This window comes from Lynx rufus, unplaced genomic scaffold (assembly GCF_022079265.1).
Source record: "Lynx rufus isolate CCGP_SWC_20201006 ecotype Redwood Valley unplaced genomic scaffold, mLynRuf1.p SCAF_1, whole genome shotgun sequence".
In the NCBI taxonomy this organism is placed as follows: Eukaryota; Metazoa; Chordata; class Mammalia; order Carnivora; family Felidae; genus Lynx; species Lynx rufus.
In genome coordinates this window covers 84824672-84846759 of record NW_025814823.1, presented here as the reverse complement: position 1 = coordinate 84846759, position 22088 = coordinate 84824672, and positions in this window count along the sequence as shown.

Below are 22088 nucleotides of genomic sequence, written 5' to 3'. Positions count from 1 at the left end.
CTGAAACCTGCTTCAGATTCTGTGTTTCCCTCTCTGTTCCCATACCCCACTCACACACTGTCTCACTTTTCCTTAAAAGCAAATAAACAGGAAAGGAAGAAAGGAAGAGAAAAAGAGAGAAAGAAAGAAAGAAAGAAAGAAAGAAAGAAAGAAAGAAAGAGAAAGGTATGACAGACAGTGATCTAATCAATACAGATAAAAGTAAGATGTTTAAACTGGAATTAAAAAAAAATTATAAGGATCCTAGCTGGGCTTGAAAAATGAATAGAAGATGGGGTGCCTGGGTGGCGCAGTCGGTTAAGCGTCCGACTTCAGCCAGGTCACGATCTCGCAGTCCGTGAGTTCGAGCCCCGCGTCGGGCTCTGGCCTGATGGCTCAGAGCCTGGAGCCTGTTTCCGATTCTGTGTCTCCCTCTCTCTCTGCCCCTCCCCCGTTCATGCTCTGTCTCTCTCTGTCCCAAAAAAAATAAATAAACATTGAAAAAAAATTAAAAAAAAAAAAGAAAAATGAATAGAAGATACCAGAGAATCCCTTACAGCAGAGATAAAAGAACTAAAATCTAGTCAGGCTGAAATAAAAATGCAATAACTGATATGCAAACCTGAATGGATGCCATGACAGTTAAGATGGACAAAGCAGTGAAATAAATTAGTAATATAGAAGATAAAATAATGGAAAATAATGAAGATGAAACAAAGAGGGATACAAAGGTAAGAGATTATAAAGGTAGAATTAGGGTTCTCAGAGACTTATTAAAATGGAATAACATTCTTATCATAGCATTTCCAGAAAAGGAAGAGAGAGAAAAAGTGGCAGAAGGTTTATGGTGAACACAATATAGGTGAAAATATACTAATGTGGGGAAAGAAAAAGACATAGAAATCCTAGAAGCACAGAGCACTACTATTCAATTCAACAAAAGTTGGGCATCACCAAGGCATATCATAGTAAAATTGACAAAATAAATAGACAATGAAAGAATCCTGAAAGCAGCAAAGGGAAAAAAAATGTCTTTATCCTACAAGGGAACACAGATCAGCATCTTCAGATTTCTCCACAGAAACTTGACAAGCCAGAAGAAATTCCATTTTGTATTCAACGTGCTGAATGCGAAAAATATGAAGCCAAGAATAGTCTATCCAGCAAAACTATCATTCAAAATAGAAGGAGACATAAAGAGTTTCCCAGACAAACAAAAACTAAAGGTGTTTCTGACTGTTCATATAGTGGGCCGGGGGTGGGGGGTGGTGGCAGAGAATGGAAGCAAAAAAGACTAGAAAGAAACAGAATATCACAAAAACCCACCATTTTACAGGTAAAACAAAGGCACCAAATTCATACCCTTTAGTAATCACTTTGAATGCAAATGGACTAAATGATCCAATAAAAGACACAGGAAGCAGAATGGATAAAAACAAGACCCATCTATACACTGTCTACATGAGAATCATTTTAGACCTAAAGACATTGGCAGAATGAAAGTGAGGGGTTGAGAACTATCTTTCATGCTAATGGGTTATTGGAATAGCCATACTTATATCAGGCAAACTACATTTTAAAACAAAGAATATAAGAAGAGAGGTAGAAGTGCACTATATCATGATCAGTTGGTCTATCCACCAAGAAGATCTAACAATTGTAAATATTTACGCTCTCAACTTGAAAACACACAAATGTATAAATCAATTAAAAATAACATAAATAAACTAATTGATTAAAAATACAGAAATAGGACGGTACTTTAACACCACCCTTACAACAATTGACAGAATATCTAAGCAGAAAATCAACAAGGGGACAATGGTGTTGAATGACACATTGGACTAGATGGACAAAACAAATATATTCAGAACATTCATCCTAAAACAAAACAAAAAAAAATGCACATTATTTTTAAGTGAACATGGAACATTCTCCAGAATAAATCACATGCTGTGTCACAAATCAGACCTCAACAAATACAGAATGATCATTCCATGCATATAAAATTTGAAGTCAACCACAAGAAAAATTTTGGAAAGCACTCATATCCATGGAGGTTAAAGAACATCCTACCAAAGAATGAATGGGTTTACAAGGAAATTAAAGAAGAAATTTAAAAAAAAATACACGGAAGGCAATGAAAATGGAAACATGACAGTCCAAATCCTTTGGTGTTAAGCAAAGGCAGGCCTAAGAGGGAAGCATTGTAATTCAGGCCAATCTCAAGAAGCAAGAAATGTACCAAATGCACAACCTAATTTTACACCTAAAGGAGCTAGAAAAGGAAAAGAAAATAATGTTTAAAGCCATCAGAAGAAAACAAATAATAAAGATTAGAGCAGAACTAAGTGATATATAAACTAAAAACAAAGCAAAACAAAACGAGCTAGTATATATATATATATATTTTGTTTTTGTTTTTGTTTTTTTTGTTTTTTTTTTGTTTGTTTTTTTTAAATGGGGGACCTGGGCGGCTCAGTCAGTTAAGTATCTGAATTCGGCTCAGGTCATGATCTCAGAGTTTGTGAGTTCATGACCCTCATCAGGCTCTGTAGTGACAGCTCAGAACCTGGAGTCTGCTTCAGATTCTGTGTCTCCCTCTCTCTCTGCCCATCCCCTGCCTATGGTTGTCTCTCTCTCTCAAAAATAAATAAACATTAGGGGCGCCTGGGTGGTTCAGTCGGTTGAGCATCGGACTTCAGCTCAGGTCACAATCTCGCGGTCGGTGAGTTCGAGCCTCGCGTCAGGCTCTGGGCTGATGGCTCAGACCCTGGAGCCTGCTTCCATTCTGTGTCTCCCCCTCTCTCTGCTCCTCCCCCGTTCATGCTCTCTCTCTCTCTCTGTCTCAAAAATAAATAAAACGTTAAAATAAATAAATAAACATTAAAAAATAACAAAAAATTGATTAACCCTCACCCAGACTTATTAGAAAAAGAAGAGAAATGAACCAAAGAAATAAAATCACATCTTCTTTGGAAGAAGGGGAGATCACAGCCAACACCACAGACACACAAACAAGTATAAGAGAATATTATGAAAAATTATGTCAACAAATTAGTCCATCTAGAAGAAATGGACAAATTTCTGAAAACATACATACTGCCAAAATTAAAACAGGAACAGATAGATTTGAACAGACAGATAACAAGCAATCAAAGTGAATCAGTAATCAAACATCTCCCAAGAAACAAAACTACAGTGCCAGATGGGTTCCCAGGGGAATTCTACCAAAAATTTAAAGAGATTTGTGAACCAATAGTTCACAAAAATTGAAATGGAAGGAAAACTTTCAAACTCATTCTGTATGGTCAGCATTACCTTGATTCTAAACCCAGACAAAGACCCCCACTAAAAAGGAGAATTACAGGCAAATATCCCTGATGCATATGCAAAAATTCCAGTGATGATGCAAGAATTCCACCTGAGTCCAACAGTACATTAAAAGAATTATTCACCATGACCAAGTGGGATTTATTATAGGGCTTCCAGGCTGGTTCACTACTCTCATACCAATCAAACTGATACACCACATTAATAGAAGAAAGAACAAGTACAATATGATCTTGTCAATAAATGCAGAAAAAGCATTTGACAATATACAGCATCCATTCTTGATTAAAAAACAACAACAACAACAAAGTACGTATAGATGAAAAGTTACGTATGAAAGATCCACTGTTAATATCATTTTCAAAGGGAAAAAAACAGAGCCTTTACTCTACAGTCAGGAACAAGGCAGGGATGTCCACTCTAACCATTACTATTTAACATAGTGCTGGAAGTCCTAGCTCACCAATCACAAAACAAATATTTTGCAGACTATGATTCTGGATTTCTCTCTTATCAGCAAGAGAATGGACACAGAACTGAATATGAGGGAGGCGAATGTCTAGGAAGAGACAAGAACCCTGAACAGGGCTTTTGTCCCTGCATTTATAGAGCACTCAAGATCTTACACAAGTGGTGAACATGAAGAAAATAAGAGGTTACACACGTGGTGAACATGAAGAAACAATCAGACAGTAATCACTAACTTGTGTGAGTAAGAAGCAAGGTGTTTGGGGTTGGGGGGGGGGCAAGTGTAGTTTGTGATCAAGGTTCATTGGTGCCAGATGGAAAGTATTTTCCTGCACGTGATATAACAATTTACTCGTGATTCCATTATAATATCTCGCTGGCTAATCCTGGGTGCTTTCGCCCTGTGGTGGCATCTTTTCACCCTAAGCTTTTTCCTAACCCACTTATAGAAGTGGAGTCTACCCCACACACACACACACACAAATAAAAGACATTCAAATCAGCAAGGAATAAGTCAAAATTTCACTATTCCCACACAACATGATATTCTATGTTAAAAACTCAATACACTACCACCACCACCACAACAACAACAACAAAAAAATCACTAGAACTGATACATGATTTCAGCAAAGTCCGAAGATATAAAGCCAATATACAAAAATATTTTCCATTTCTACACACCAACAATGAAGACGCAGAAATAAAGGAATCTCTCTTACACTTGCACCAAAAACCATAAGATATGTAGGAATAAACCTAACCAAAAAGGTAAAATATCTGCATTCTGAAAATTACAGAATACTTAGGAAACTGCAGGTGACAGAAAGAAATTTAAAAATATTCCAGGCTAATGGGTTGGAAGAACAAATGTCGTTAAAACGATTATCCTACCAAAAGCATTCTACACATTTACTGCAGACCCTATCAAAATATCACCAGCGTATTTCAAAGAGCTAGAACAAAGATCCTAAAATTTGTATGGAACAACAAAACACCAAGAATAGCCAAAGCAGTGTTGAAAAGAATTGTATGGTAATTTGTGGGGAACAACAAGAGCCCATGAGTGGCCAAATAAATCTTGAAAAGAAAAACAATTTGGAAAGCCTACGTGTCTCCATCAGTTAAACGTCTGACTCTGTCTCAGCTCAGGTCATGATTTCATGATTTTATGAGTTTGAGCCCCACATCCACCTCTATGCTGGTGACTTGAAGCCTGTGGGGATTCTCTCTCTCCCTCTCTATGCTCTCCCCCCACTCATGCTGTCCCTCTCTCTCAAGACAAACATTATTAAAAAAAAAAAAAAGAAAAGAAAAAGATGCTAGAGCCATCACAATACCAGACTTCAACCTGTGTTACAAAGCTGTAATCATCAAGACAGTATGGTACTGGCAGAAAAACAGACCAGAAAACCCAGAAGTTGACTCACAACTCTATGGTCAACTCATCATCAACAAAGCAGGAAAGAATATCCAATGGAAAGATAGTCTCATCAAAAAAATTGTGTTGAGAAAACTGGACAGCAACATGCTGAAGAATGATACAGGACTGTATTCTTACACCATAAACAAAAATAAATTCAAAATAGATGAAATAACTAAATGTGAGAAAGGAAAGCATCAAAACCCTAGAGGAGAACACAGACAGTAACCTCTTTGACCTTAGCAATAGCAACTTTTCAAAAGACATGTCTCAGGAGGCAAGGGAAATAAAAGAAAAAATGAACTAGTGGGACTAGATAAAAAATTTCTGCATAGTGAAAGAGACAGGTAAACAGAGGTAGAGACTCATGTCTTCTGTAAACAACCATCTGCCTGGCGCCAGGATTTTGTTTTCTATTGAACCAAACCCCTATCACTGCATATCTTCAAAATCCCCTTTCCCCCACATCCATAAGTTAATGTTCACAGTTTCATTGTCTCTTTGTGCATGTCTATCATGCTTGTAAGCCTTCTGATCTTAATAAAGACAGAGCAAAGACCCTTATTTGGGGTCTTGTCTCCTCCCAGACATTAACCTCTCTTGCATTTTTAATCCTGTGTCTCACTCTCTTGATGGACAAGAGAGAACTCCAGACCCAGAGTCTATGACAGGAAATAATCAGCAAAACTAAAAGCCTCTGAGATGGGAGAAAATATTTACAAATGGCATATCTAATAAAAGGTTACTATCCAAATTTATTTTAAAAATTATCAAACTCAACACTCCCTAAAACAAATAATCCAATTAAGAAATGGGCAGAAGAGAGGCACCTGGGTGTCTCATTCAGTTAAGTGCCTGACTTCAGCTCAGGTCATGATCTCTCAGTTTGTGAGCTCAAGCCCTGCATCGAACTGTTATCATTGCAGAGCCTGCTTGGGATCCTCTGTCTTTCTGTCTATGCCCCTCCTCTGCTCATGCTCTCTCTCAAAAATAAATAAACATTAAAAAAAGAAATGTGCAGAAGACATGAATAAACATTTTTCCAAAGAATTCCAGAGGTTTAGCAGACACATGAAATGATGATGAACATCACTCATCATCAGGGATATATAAATCAAGACCACAATGAGATACCACCTCACACCTGTCAAAATGGCTAAACTTGGGGCGCCTGGGTGGCGCAGTCGGTTAAGCGTCCGACTTCAGCCAGGTCACGATCTCGCGGTCTGTGAGTTCGAGCCCCGTGTCGGGCTCTGGGCTGATGGCTCGGAGCCTGGAGCCTGTTTCCGATTCTGTGTCTCCCTCTCTCTCTGCCCCTCCCTCGTTCATGCTCTGTCTCTCTCTGTCCCAAAAATAAATAAAAAACGTTGAAAAAAAATTAAAAAAAAAATGGCTAAACTTGACAACATAGGAAATAAGATGCGTCCATGAGGATGTGGAGAAAGGAAAAACCTCTTGCATTGTTGTTGGTGCAGTCATTCTGGAAAACAGTATGAAGATTCCTCATAAGTTAAAAGTAGAACTACCATGTGAACCAACAATTGCATTATCAGGTATTTACCCAAAGGATAGAAAAATGATTCCAAGGGAAATGTGCAACCTGTTGTTTACAGTAGCATTATCAACAATAGCCAAAATATGGAAATAGCCCAAATGTCCACTGATTGATGAATAAATAAAGAAAGAAGAGGTGGTCTTTCTTTTCAATAGAATATTACTTGGTGATCAAAAAGAATGAAATCTTGCCATTTGCAACAATGTGGACAGAACTAGAATGGATTATGCTAAGCAAAATAAGTCAAACAGAAAGACAAATGTCATTTTATTTCACTAATATGTGGCATTTAAGAAATAAAACAGATGAACATAGGGTAAGGGAAAAAAGAGAAGAGAAGGATGCAAACTGAAGGTTGTTGGAGGGGAGGTGGATGCGTGAATGGTCTAAATGAGTGATGGATATTAAGGAGAGCACTTGCTTTGTTGAACACTGGGTGTTATTTGTAAATGATGAATTACTAAATTCTACCCATGAAACCAATATTACATTATTTGTTAACTAAGCAGAATTTAATACAAAATTCAAAAAAGAAAAAAGAAGCAACACGTTTAAACAAAGTAAACAAATAAAATGAAGTCAATTTTAAAGTTTTATTTCATGAGTTTAATTAGCAGCAGTGCCACTGGAGGAAGGAGTGTTTGGGAAGCACATGGAAGGAGAAGCATAAAAATGGGAGAAAGGGGATGAAACTATCTCAGCCTTCAAGATCTGTTCATAGCCTTTTTCCCTAAGAACTTATGTCACCTTCCCCACTGGGGATATCTTGGATTCTGGCTGGAGACCGCTGCCTGGAATCCATTGTCTGGGACACATGCCTAACCTAAATTTTGGGTAACTGGTGACTGCCCAAGGATAAGTCTCCCAGGGCACACTGGCACCCACAGGAAGCAGTGCAAGAGCAGGACCCACCAGGGCCATTGACCCACTGCACGGGAAGAAAATTGGGACCTCCACACAAGCCTCAGTGTTTTTATTTTAAATGAAATAAATGGTCAAATAATCAAAAAGGAAACAAGCCCCAAAGAAGAACCACACTTACTATGGGGAGGCTCACTATCCCTGCCTCAGTGGATGCAAATTCTGGAAAGAATTTTGGGTTAAAGAACAATAAATGGTATTTGTTTTGTGATATGCTCTCCCAAGATATTTTTGGAAAAGTCAATGCCCAAGGTGTCAGCTGGGATTTCAGCCCTGGCCTTGAACCTCCTAATGGCACTGAGTAATTTTCCAGAATCACCGTCTCCCCCACAAGGGTTAAAATTCTTGTAAGGCCAGTTTAATTGTAATTATCTCCTTTATCTTTTGTTTGTCTGGAAACTCTTGATCTCCCTTTCAATTCTGAATGATAAGCTTGCCAGGTAAATTAGTTTTGGTTGCCATCTTTTGTTTTTTGTTTTTTGTTTTTTTTTTTCCCCTTCAGCATTTTGAATATATCTTGACACTCCCTTTGGCCTGCAAAACTTATGCTGAAAAAAAAGAAAAGAAAAAGAAAAACAGTTGATATTTTTGTGGGGTTTCCCTTGTAGGTAACTAATTGCTTTTCTCTTGCTATTATCAAAATTACTTTTAATCGTTAATATTTGATATTTACTTTATTATGTGGCATATTGTGAACCTCCTTGTGCTCATCTTGTTTGAAACTCTCTGACCTTACTGAACCTAGACATGTATTTCCCTTCCAGGCTGGGGTAGTTTCCAGCCATTATTTTTTTCAAATGAGTTTTCTGCCTCATTCTGTATGTTCTCCTTCTTGGACCCTATAGTGCAAATTTTTATTTACTCGATGTTGAACAAAAGATTCCTTAACTTATCCTCATTAAAAAATATTTTCTCTTTTTTTTCTTTTTTGGCTCTTCAGCTTGGGTGTTTTCCATTAGCTGTCTCTAGATTTCTGATTTGCTCTTTTGCATACCCTAATCTAATATTGATTTGCTCTAGGGTATTATTCATTTAAGTTATTGTAGTATTAAAAAATTATTGATTCTTTTAAAATATAATTTGTATCTCTTTTGAAGATACAAATTGAAGAGTGTTGAAGAGTTCATTCACTCTTCTCTTCAGTCCATTATGTCCATTACTTTGAACTATTTATCAGGTGGATTGCTTATTACTGTTTCATTTAGCTCTTTTCCTGGGTTTTTGTCTTTTCCTTCATTTGGAGCATCTTTATGTCTATTTTTGCTTCACTCTCTGGAAGAACAGGTATTTCCTCTCAACTTGAAGGAATGGTCTTATATATGGACATCCTATTTGTAGGCTGTGTGTGATTGTTGTCTTTGGCTGGCTCACTTGATATGTGGTTCATGTTGGCTGTGCATCCCACTGAACCGTCTGCTGGGGATTCCCTGCTGTATTAGCTGGAGATGAACTAGGAGTAGGCAGGGGCAGGCTGGACTCTCCACAGGAAGCTGGGCATAGCAGGACAGAATTAAATATAGTGTATACAAGCCAACAGGTCCTGGGGCTCCTTGTGCAGTAGTACCACTGGTGGGTTGCCTGAAGCAGAGGCAGGTGGGGACTGGGTGACCTCAGCCACTCTGCTCAAAGGGCACTCTGGGAAGACACTGGGAATTAAAGTGGTGTAGGCTAGGAGTGATAAGGTGTGTTTTGTACTTGTGTCACCTTGGTGAAACAGCCGGAGACATGGTGAATACTAATCAGGAGTATTTTGGTGTGCACTGTGTTGGGGTAACCTCGGTGGAATGATTAGGACTGGTGTGGGATAGGGGCCTGGAGTTCAGTGAGGCAGCAGGGAAGCTGGGTAAACTGAACGCTGCTTCTGTTCACACTATCAAGGTTGATGGGAATGTAAACTGTGGAACTCATTAAAGGTTACTCAGACCTTTCAAATTGGAAAGAGTTCTAACTGCTCTCATGCTGTTGGGAGGGTTCTTGAGATGGTTCCTTTTTATTCTAGCTGTCATTTATACTGTGACCATTTACTAGTAATATAGGGCTGGTTCCTTTATATTCCAGTTACCAAATAAAATGCAGCTTTTATTGTTTTATTCCGTGTCCCATGTCAGAGGAAGCTCTTCAGGGTACCTCAGTACTATCCCTCCCTACTGCATCTTATGATGTTGGGGTGAGAATTTCCTTCTGTCTGGTGTCTTTATCCCTCTTGCCCTTCTCTGTGTGCTGTCTCTATTTGTTGTGTAGTTCTTCAGTACCACTCAGTTCTTCAGGGATAATTGTTCTATAAATAGGTTTATATTTGGTGTGTCTGTGGAGGTGGTTAGTGCAAGTTCTTCTTATATCAACCTCTTGGACATCATTTCCTATATACACAAATATAAAAATAATGAGGACTTCCAAAGTCATGCATGTTTCAGAAATTAGAACCCAGACAGCACGTGGGTGGGGAAAAGTGTGTTTCTGAAGTAGTAGGGCCAAGCCAGTAGGACATTATGTGTCATAACAGAGTTATCATTGACTGGTAATAATTTCTGGATATTACCTATAATTTATTTTGTATTCCCCCATTCTCTTAGTTACCTGTACTTTTATTTATTTGTTTGATTTCTAGGTAAAATTAGTCTAAACATTTGTCACAACATTTCACCTTCTTAATAAAACCCAGGACCAAATAACGATAAAAGGGCTTTCTACTCTATTTCTGAAAATAGTCTGGAAGGATTAATCAATTATTTCAAGAAGTTGGCACAAGACCATTTATTACTAGTTGGAACAGGGATCCCTGCCAGTGTGAGTGATTCTCTGATGAGTTGGTTACCCCATGTGTATGAAAAATCCTCAACCAGCCTCACTGTCAACCATAAGTATTTTCAGCTTTGGTAATGCAGAACCCTGGCTTAGTGCTTGGTAAAGTAGTCAAACCGTAGGGAAGTCAGACCAGGACATTCTGGATATTCATACTTTTATTAATAGAGCATTATAGAGCCTGGATTAAGTGCAAGACAATATGCTTAGGACAATTAAAATTGCCTGTCATGTAAGCAATAAGTCAACTGCCCTGTAGGAAACACATTTTAGTTGGATGCTTTTAACAGCTCTGTTTTATAGCAACCAACATAGAAGTGTATTCAGGGAAAGGAGATGTGGTAAGGTAAAGAAAGTGAGATGAGGAGTCAGGCGTAGGGGGTTAGATAGTTGCCAATGGTAATGGACGGAAAAATGGGTGGGTATGGTTATGGGGAAACAGAAGGATCCCAGAAGAGGAGCAAGATGAGGAAGGGCAGAAGGTAAGGGACACATACAGGAAGTCTGAGGAGTTTTCACAAGAAGGGAGAGTCCAGGTGGGAACCAGAATGTGTGTGTCCCTTGCCATATATCTCCTACATGTTGCCTTTTGTAGAAGATGAAGAGTTTGGAAGAAACGTTTGAGCAGGAAAGTGGGTGAATCAGAGCTGAATTTTACAGTAGTTATATGGCAGTATTGTGTACGAAGATTGGAACTCAGAGTTTCATATAAAGTAGACTTTTTATAATAATTCCTTTCAAGCCTTGGTTCTGAATTGTAAGCCTTCTACTTCTTTGAAACTGAAAGAGAGATGGCCTTTCTTAGAGATACTTTCAGCTTCTTACATTCAAGTACTAATCTACAGTTTCCCTCATTAAATTTAATTTTAACAAAGGCAAGGAAGATAGGATAAATCTTCTCAATCATAATGTTTCAGAGTTACATCTCATGTCTCCTACTAGTTTTTAGAACATTCCATGTACTATTCAGGGCACTCCTGACATCCCTGATGTATCCTGTGTACAGAGGTAAAACTTGCATTGATGAGAGGGGATTCCTAAATTCCTCTATTCTTTTTCTGAGGAAAGAAAGTGAGGATGACGCCAATGGATTCCCTACCTTTCTCATTACCATAGAGACTAGGTTTTGCAGCCACATTTGAAGCTTCACAGATCCTAGGTGACTTTAATTGTACTTTCTGCAAAAAGTATTATGACTGGGTCTCTGGGCACAAAACCTTCCTCTACTTGGTCAGGGCAACAGGATGTCGTGGCCCCAGGATTTTGGTAAGCTTACAGATGGAGATTGATGGGAGCATGCTGGTTCTGTTCTACATTATTTTTTTATTACCTAGTATTTTCTATTTTATTAATACACCATATTTTATCTGTTCAATTCAAAATGGATGATAGACCTAAATGTGGGATAGGAAACTGTGGGGAATAAGCTTAGAAATTCCCTGAGTTTACACCCATGGGTTCACAAGGCATAAAGAAATACATAGTCATAGGATGCTTATACCTGAGTTTGGGTAAACAAGACTGGTACCACAGAATAGGGAAGTGCAAAGGCACCAAGAATATGGAGGTGCAAAGGCACCCCAAAATAGAGAGGGAGTGCAGAGCCCCCAGAATAGAGAGGGGGCAAAGGCCCCAGAGGGGCGGAAAGGCACCCAATACAAAGGTATATGAGGTAAGCAAGATTAGACGTTCTGGGTGAAAGCATCCCCCAATTTAGTGCTATAGCAAAAAGCTGCTGTCACAGGAGGAAAATACCAAGGTAGGTAAACAGGTAAATTGAGCTACAGACCGTTGCACTGCAGATGAAGCATCCCAGAGTGGAACTGGTTAACAAAAGAAAAGGTGCCTTGTTAACCCTGAGGTTATTACCCCTATCTGCCTTATCCCCTAGGATACCTAAGATAAACAGACATGGCGCCTCCTGTCTGACATTAACAACCATTGGCCCATCTGCCTAGCACCAGAATTTTGTTTTATATTGACCCATACTCTAAACACTGTATATCTTCAAAATCCCGCTTTTCTCTCACATCTCCAAGTTAATGTGCCCATTTTCTTTGTCTCTTTGTGTGTGCCCATCATGTTTGTAAGCCTTCTGATATTAGTAAATATGGGGCAAGGACCCTTACTCAGGGCTCTTGTCTTTTCCCAGACATAGCCATCTCTTGCTTCTCATCCTGTGTCCCACTTTTTTGCTGGCCAAAAGAGAACTTTAGACTTAGAGTCTATGACAGGAAACCATTAATATCCTTGAAGGGAACACAGGCAGTAACGTCTTTAACATTGGCTGTAGCAACTTCATACTAGACAAGTCTCCAGAGGCAAGACAAACAAAAACAATGATAATCTATTGGGACCTCATCAAGATAAAATCTTCTGCACAGGGAAGGAAACAATAAGCATATGTAAATGGCAACCTTCAAGATGGAGAAGATATTTGCAAATGATATGTCTGATAAAGGGTTCTTATCCAAAATATATTTTTAAAAAATTTATTAAACTCAATCCCTGAGGGGCACCTGGGCAGCTTAGTTAGTTGAACATCTGACTCTTGGTTTTGGGTCAGGTCATGATCTCAGAGTTTTGTGAATTCAAATCCTGCATCTGGCTCTGTTTGGTATTTTCTGTCTCTTCATCTGTCCCTGCACCTTGCATTGTCTCTGACTATCTCAAAATAAATAAACTAAAAACAAACGAAAACAAAAACTCAGCACCTGAAAACTGAACAATCCAATTAGAACATGGGCAGAAGACACGAATAGACAATTTTCCAAAGAAGACATCCAAATTTCCAACAGACACATGAAAGATGCTCAACATCACTTATCATCAAGGAAATACAAATTAAAACTACAATGAGGTATGACCTCATACCTTTCAGAATGGCTAAAATCTATATCATAAGGACTTTGACAAGGATCTCAATTACATTGTTGATGGCAGTGCAAACTGGTGTAGTCACTCTGGAAAACAGTGTATAGTTTACTCAAAAATTAAAAATGGAATGACCCAGCAATTTCACTAGTAACTACCCAAAGGGTATAAAAATACTAATTTGAAGGGATACATGCATCCTGATGTTTATAGCATCAATACCAACAACAAAAAAAAATATGTAGCTAAATTATGGAGAGCCCAAGTGTCCATCAACTGTTGAAATGATAAAGAAGTTGCTCATATATACAATGGAATATTACTGAGAATAAGAAAAGAATGCAATTTTTTTTCATTTGCAATGACATGGATGGAGCTAGAGACTACGATGCTAAATGAAATGAGTCCGAGTAAGACAAATATTGCATGCTTTCAATCATATGTGGAATTTAATAAAGAAAAGAACATGGGGATTGGGGAAAGAGAGACAAAGGAAAAAACAAACTCTTAACTATAGATGACAAACTGATGTTTATTGGAAGAGAGGTAGGGATTGGGTAATATAGGTGGTAGGTATTAAGGAGGGCATTTATGTGATGCAAGTTTTATCAATAATCGCAGACAGGCCAGAGCTCAGGGGCATGTGACTTGCAGCAAACAGAGTAGACAGCAAGTGCTGCACTGAGCTCCTCTCAGGAGGTGGTTCTGCATCTATGCTGAGCAGCATGGGAGGGAAATATCTGCTGAGTATTCTTTTGTCCCTGGAGAGACATCTATGCAAATGCCACTTCTCACAGATATGCTCCAAGAGTGAACAATGTCTTCCCTATGAGCCTTAGGTGTTCCTCAAATAATACCTTGTGCCCTTAGGTTGCTTGCCTGTCTTTTCACCAGGAGTAGGACAGAGTCCTCAGAGGTCTATCCCAGGCAAACACACTAACCTTTAAAAATCCAGTCTGAGCCACACCGGTTTCCAAAACTGGTGAAAATCAGTCCCTCCGGTTTTCCCAGCCAGTGGTTTTGAGGAAGTGTTGTCCTTGTGCATTCGCCTGTGTTCCTCTTTCTCTCTGCCTCTCTCCTTTCTATATTACCAGGGCTCCCTCCCCTCTGCAGAGTCTGTAATCTGGTTCTCCCCCAAGCCACATCTCTGCACTTCCTACATTACTTGATGTGGTATCTTCTCTCCCTCTACTTGTGCTGTCTGTTCTGTCAGTCCTCAGGTAAAATCTATGGGTATTCAGAATGGTTTCATGATTATCTAGTTCTGTTAGAGTGATGAGACCAGCTTAGGGTGTACCATCTTAGCTCCCTCTGAGGGTTCTATAATGATTGGGTCTTAGTTTCAAATGCTTTTAATATATTTTTTTAATTTTTTTAATATTTATTTATTTTTGGGAGACAGAGTGCAAGTAGAGGTGGGACAAAGAGAGAGGGAGACACAGAATCTTAAGCAGGCTCCAGGCTCTGAGCTGTCAGCATAGAGTCCGACATGAGGCTCGAACTCATGAAGCGTGGGATCATGACCTGGGCTGAAGTCGGACGCTAGACTGAGCCACCCAGAAACCCGAAGTGCTTTCAATATTTATTGAAAGTATTAGTTTTAGTTCTATAATCTATCAATATGGTGCATCACATTGATTGATTTGGAAATGTTAAACATTTGTCTTTGAGAGATAATACGTGTTCATTGTATGTAATTATTTGTAATTTCAATTTTATTAGTTAACATATAACGCAATACTGGTTTCAGGAGTAGAATTCTGTGATCCATCACTCACTGTATGTAATTGTTTTTATGTGCTGCAATTTGCACGTTTTTAAAAAAATAATTCATGTGTCTACATTTATGAGAGATAATGGTCTGTAATTACTCATGATGGTTTTATCTGACTCTCTTTTCTGGGTCTCATACTGGCAGGTCTCATAAAATGAATTGGCAAATGATTGGTCAATTTCCCAGTTCATTCTCTGTTTTTGAAGGGTTTACAAAGGATTGGCATATATTTTTTTAATCTTTCATAAATTAAGAAGAAATCCATATGAGTTTGGACTTTTGTGTGTGTAAGAACTGTTTCTTTACTCTTTTTACTTTTTATAGATTTATTCATATATAATATTCGCTCTTGAATTTATTCAGATAATGTGTGTTTATCTATATAGAAATATAAATTTAGTTTGGAGTATTTCATGTATGTATATACTCAGTTGAGATGGATAAATAAGGAATAATATAGAAGAATGAGATTTTGGGGAGACAATGAATACTACTTTCACAGGGTTTTCTGTTTTAGGAAACAAGTATAACTACCACTGGTGTACTTTTTTTTAAATTTTAACTTTATTTATTTTTTATTTTTTAAAATTTACATCCAAATTAGTTAGTATATAGTGAAACAATGATTTCAGGAGTAGATTCCTTAATGCCCCTTACCCATTTAGCCCATAGCCCCTCCCACAACCCCTCAGGAAACCCTCAGTTTGTTCTCCATATTTATGAGTCTCTTCTGTTTTGTCCCCCTCCCTGTTTTTATATTATTTTTGTTTCCCTTCCCTTATGTTCATCTGTTTTGTCTCTTAAAATCCTCATATGAGTGAAGCCATGTGATTTTTGTCTTTCTCTGACTGACTAATTTCACTTAGCATAATACCCTCCAGTTCCATCCATGTAGTTGCAAATGGCAAGATTTCATTCTTTTCGATTGCCAAGTAATACTCCATTGTATGTGTATATATATATATATATATATATATATATATATATATACCACATCTTCTTTATCCATTCATCCATCGATGGACATTTGGGCTCTTTCCATACTTTGGCTATTGTTGATAGTGCTGCTATTAACATGGGGGAGCATGTGTCCCTTTGAAATAGCACACCTGTATCCTGTGGATAAATGCCTAGCAGTACAATTGCAGGGTCGTAGGGTAATTCTATTTTCAGTTTTTTTTTGAGAAACCTCCATACTGTTTTCTAGAGTGGCTGTACCAGCTTACATTCCCACCAACAATGCAAAATACATCCTCTTTCTCCTCATCCTCACCAACATCTGTTGTTGCCTGGGTGGTTAATGTGAGCCATTCTGACCGGTGTAAGGTGGTATCTCATTGTAGTTTTGATTTGTATTTCCCTGATGATGAGTGATGTTGAGCATTTTTTCATGTGTCGGTTGGCCATCTGGATGTCTTCTTTCGAGAAGTGTCTATTCATGTCTTTTGCCCATTTCTTCACTGGATTCTTTGTTTTTTGGGTATTTAGTTTGATAAGTTCTTTGTAGATTTTGGATACTAACCCTTTATCTGATATGTCACTTGCAAATATCTTCTCCCATTCTGTTGGTTGCCTTTTAGTTTTGCTGATTGCTTCCTTCGCTATGCAGAAGATTTTTAGTTTGATGAGGTCCCAGTAGTTCATTTTTGTTTTTGTTTCCCTTGCCTCCAGAGACGTGTTGAGTAAGAAACTGCTGCGGGCAAGATCAAAGAGGTTTTTGCCTGCTTTCTCCTCGAGGATTTTGATGGCTTCCTATCTCAGATTGAGGACTTTCTTCCACTTTGAGCTTATTTTTGTGTATGGTGTAAGAAGGAGGTCCAGGTTCATTCTTCTGCATGTCGTTGTCCATTTTTCTCAGCACCACTTGCTGAAGAGACTGTCTTTATTCCATTGGATATTCTTTCCTGCTTTGTCAAAGATTAGCTACCCATACATTTGTGGGTCAATTTCTGGGTTCTCTATTCTGTTCCATTGATCTGAGTGTCTGTTCTTGTGCCAGTACCATGCTGTCTTGATGATTACAGCTTTGTAGTATACCTTGAAGTCTGGGATTGTGATGCCTCCTGTTTTGGTTTTCTTTTTCAAGATTGCTTTGGCTATTTGGGGTCTTTTCTGGTTCCATACAAATTTTAGGATTCTTTGTTCTAGCTCTGTGAAGAATGCTGGTGTTATTTTGATAGGGATTGCATTGAATATGTAGAGTGCTTTGGGTAGTACTGACATTTTAACAATATTTGTTCTTCCTATCCAGGAGCATGAAATATTTTTCCATTTCTTTGTGTCTTCTTCAATTTCTTTCATAAGCTTTCTATAGTTTTCAGTGTATAGATTTTTCATCTCTTTGGTTAGATTTATTCCTAGGTACTTTATGGTTTTTAGTGCAACTGTAAATGGGATCGATTTCTTGATTTCTCTTTCTGTCACCTCATTGTTGGTGTATGGGAATGCAACCGGTTTCTGTGCAATGATCTTATATCCTGCAACTTTGCTGAATTCATGCATCAGTCCTAGAAGTTTTTTGCTGAAATCTTTTGGGTTTTCCATTTAGACTATCATGTCATCTGCGAAGAGTGAAAATTTGACCTCCTCTTGGCTGATTTGGATGCCTTTTATTTCTTTGTGTTGTCTGATAGCAGAGGCTATGACTTCCAATACTATGTTGAATAACAGTGGCGAGAGTTGCCATCCCATCTTGTTCCTGACCTTAGGGGGGAAGCTCTCAGTTTTTCCCCATCGAGGATGATATTAGTGTTGGATCGCTCATATATGGCTTTTATGATCTCGAGGTATGCTCCTTCTATCCCTACTTTCTTGAGGTTTTTTATCAAGAAAGGATGCTGTATTTTGTCAAATGCTTTCTCTGCATCTATTGAGAGGATCATAAGGTTCTTTTCCTTTCTTTTATTGATGTGATGAATCACGTTAATTGTTTTGTGGATATTGAACCAGGCCTGCATCCCAGGTATAAATCCCACTTGGTTGTGGTGAATATTTTTTTAATGTATTATTGGATCCGGTTGGCTAATATCTTGTTGAGGATTTTTGCATCCATGTTCATCAGGGAAATTGGTCTATAGTTCTTGTTATTAGTGAGGTCTCTGGTTTTGGAATCAAGGTAATGATGGCTTCATGGTAAGAGTTTGGATGTTTTCCTTACATTTCTATTTTTTGGAACAGTTTCAAGAGAATATGTGTTAACTCTTCCTTAAATGTTTGGTACAATTCCTCTGGAGGCCATCTGGCCCTGGACTCTTGTTTTTTGGCAGATTTTTGATTACTCATTCGATTTTATTATTGGTTATTGGTCTGTTCAAATTTCTATTTTTTCCTGTTTCAGTTTTGGTAGTGTATATCTTTCTAGGAATTTGTCCATTTCTTCCAGAATGCCCATTTTATTGGCATATAATTGCTCATAATATTCTCTTGTTGTTTTTATTTCTGCTGTGTTGGTTGTGATCTGTCTTCCTTCATTCTTGATTTTATTTGGGTCCTTTCCTTTTTCTTTTTGATCAAACTGGCTAGTGGTTGTTTATCAATTTTGTTAATTCTTTCAAAGAACCATCTTCTGGTTTCGTTGATCTCTTCCACTGTTTTGGGGGTTTTGATAGCATTAATTTCTGCTCTAATCTTTATTATTTCCTGTCTCCTGCTGGTTTTGGGTTTTATTTGCTGTTCTTTTTCCAGCTCCTTAAGGCATAAAGTTAGGTTGTGAATCTGAGATCTTTCTTCTTTCTTTGGGAAGGCCTGGATTGATATATACTTTCCTCTTATGACCACCTTTGCCACATATCAGAGGTTTTGGGTTGTGGTGTTATCATTTTCATTGACTTCCATATATTTTTAAATTTCCTCTTTAACTTCTTGGTTAGCCCATTCATTCTTTAGTAGGATTTCTTCAGTCTCCAAATATTTGTTACCTTTCCAAATGTTTTCTTGTGGTTCATTTTGAGTTGCATAGCATCGTGGTCTGAAAATATGCACGGTTTGATCTCAATCTTTTTGAACTTACTTAGGGCTGATTAGTGCCCCAGTATATGATCTATTCTGGAGAACGTTCCATGTGCACTGGAGAAAAATTTATGTTCTGCTGCTTTAGGATGAAATGTTCTGAATATATCTTTTAAGTCCATCTGGCCCAGTGTGTCATTCAAAGCCCTTGTTTTCTTGCTGATTTTTTTTATTAGATGATCTGTCCATTGCTGTGAGTGGGGTGTTGAAGTCTCCTACTATTATGGTATTACTATCGATGAGTTTCTTTATGTTTGTGATTACTTGATTTATATATTGGGTGCTGCCACATTTGGCGCATAAATATTTACAATGGTTAGGTGTTCTTGGTGGATAGACCCCTTGATTATGATATAATGTCCCTCTGCATCTCTTGATACAGTTTTTATTTTAAAGTCTAGGTTGTCTGATATAAGTATGGCTACTCTGGCTTTCTTTTGTTGACCATTAGTATGATAGATTGTTCTCCATCCCCTTATTTTCAATTTGTAGGTGTCTTTAGGTCTAAAGTGGGTCTCTTGTAAACAGCATATAGATGGGTCTTGTTTTCTTATCCATTCTGTTACCCTACGTCTCTTGATTGGAGCATTGAGTCCATTGACATTTAGAGTGAGTACTGAAAGATATGAATTTATTGTCATCATGATGCTTGTAGAGTTGGAGTTTCTGGTGTTCTCTGGTCCTTTCTGATATATTTTTGCTTTTGATATATATATATATATATATATTCATCTTTTCTCCCCTCAGAGAGTTCCCCCTTAAAATTTCTTGCAGGGCTGGTTCAACCACCACTGTACTTTCTACTTACATTTACTGTGTGGACAAACACAGTACATGATCAAAAACAAAAACAAAAAAAAAACAAAACAAAACAAAAATAGGGAACTGTGCCATTTGATTGTGAATTTTATCAAGACCGGAGACTAATCTGACCTTCTCTTCTACATCAATAATTAGAGAACCAAAATAAATTTGAATAAAGACATACAAAATGACATGAATAAAGAATGGTGTTGAGATGTGAAAATTTTATGCAAGAAGTGGTTAACAATTACACATACGGGACACCTGGGTGGCTCAGTTGGTTAAGCATCCTATTTCTACTTAGGTTATGATCTCATGGCTCCTGATTTTGAGCCCTGTTTCAGGCTCTGTGCTGACAGCTCATTGTCTGGAGCCTGCTTTGAATTCTGTACCTCCCTCTCTCTTTGCCTCTCCCCCGCTCACACTCTCTTTCAAAATAAACATTAAACAAAAATTTTAAAAAGGGGTGCTTGGATGGCTCAATTGGTTAAGTATCTGACCTCAGCTCAGAGCATGATTTTGAGGGACCCAAGTTTAAGCTCCACATCATAGTGCTTGCTCAGTCTCTTTCCCTCAAAAATAAAAACGCATTTAAAAATTATTTAAAAAATTAAAAAAACAATTACACATGCAAGATGTATACTCATATAGATATAATTCAAATGAGTTCAATATTTAAAACAAAAATTCATGTAAGACAGACACTAAGACATTTAAAATTACATTAGGTGACAATAAAACCATCATAGTCATAAAGTAGTTTGTATATATGGCAAACAAAACACTCTTTACAAGTGCTAAATAGCTTTATTAGAAAGTTTGAGTAATTCAGGAGATAAATTGGAAGGATTTTTGATGAGGAAAAGGGGGATGCCAGAGAAACACATGCCAGAGTAATTAATTCAAAAGGCACATTTTAAGGCTTAAAAAACCATAAAATATATGAAAGTAGAAATCTTACATGTCATATTTCTGGGCTCTGTGAAATGACAATAGAAACTATCAATTTAAGGAAAATCAACAAGTAGCATCTCACTAAATAAATATCTCAAATAACATCTTTTGCATAACTACCAGGTAGAAAATCCAAATCGAAATTACTTCTACAACAATTTGTATATACTAATAAAGCATATTAAGTGAAGCAAAAGGACTTGAATACACAAAGTAGTTCTACCAAGAGTAACATAATGTTATAGAAAAACAGTAATGCATTGTGATACACAGACACACTCCATTAATAGTGACTGATTACCCAATCAGAAATTTGTGCAAAATACAAAAATACTTACAAGTATTATTAAATTAATTACGTTGTAAAAATTATATTGTGATACAGTTACTTAAAATATGGCAGAAATTGCCCATATGTATAAAAAAGAAATATTTATAAGATGTTATTGTCTGTCAAAAAGTGTGTATATGGGGCGCCTGGGTGGCGCAGTCGGTTAAGCATCCGACTTCAGCCAGGTCACGATCTCGCGGTCCGTGAGTTCGAGCCCCGCGTCAGGCTCTGGGCTGATGGCTCGGAGCCTGGAGCCTGTTTCCGATTCTGTGTCTCCCTCTCTCTCTGCCCCTCCCCCGTTCATGCTCTGTCTCTCTGTCCCAAAAATAAATAAACGTTGAAAAAAAAAAGAAAAAGAAAAAAAAAAGTGTGTATATGAAATATTTTCATGTGTACTTGTGAATATCTGCAGTTTTAGTAAAATAATAATAATAATAATAAATGTGTTCCAAATTCCTTTAGTGCAGATAACTAAAAGTACTCAAAATTTAAAAGAACCCTTAAAATATCCAACAAAGCTAATAAAATATAAGAACATTCCAGGACCTGAAGTGAGTCCATAGCAGGATCTAAAAGAGTAATCAAACTAAGAACCCACTTCTCCATCCAGATCCTGGTTGACCACAAGGCAATAGATTGAACCTGTGTTGATTTTCCAATCTGCCCTGAGAGTGAGTGGAACAAACAGAGAGAGTGGAGAAATCCAAAATGTGATATGTACAAAATTTGTAACCAAATTAGAAAGGGTGAGACACACAGATAAATAAGCTAATGAATAAAGGGTCACATAATACAGATATAATCAATATATTCAAAATATTTAAAAAATAAGTTTATTTATTTTGAGAGAGAGAGAGTGCAC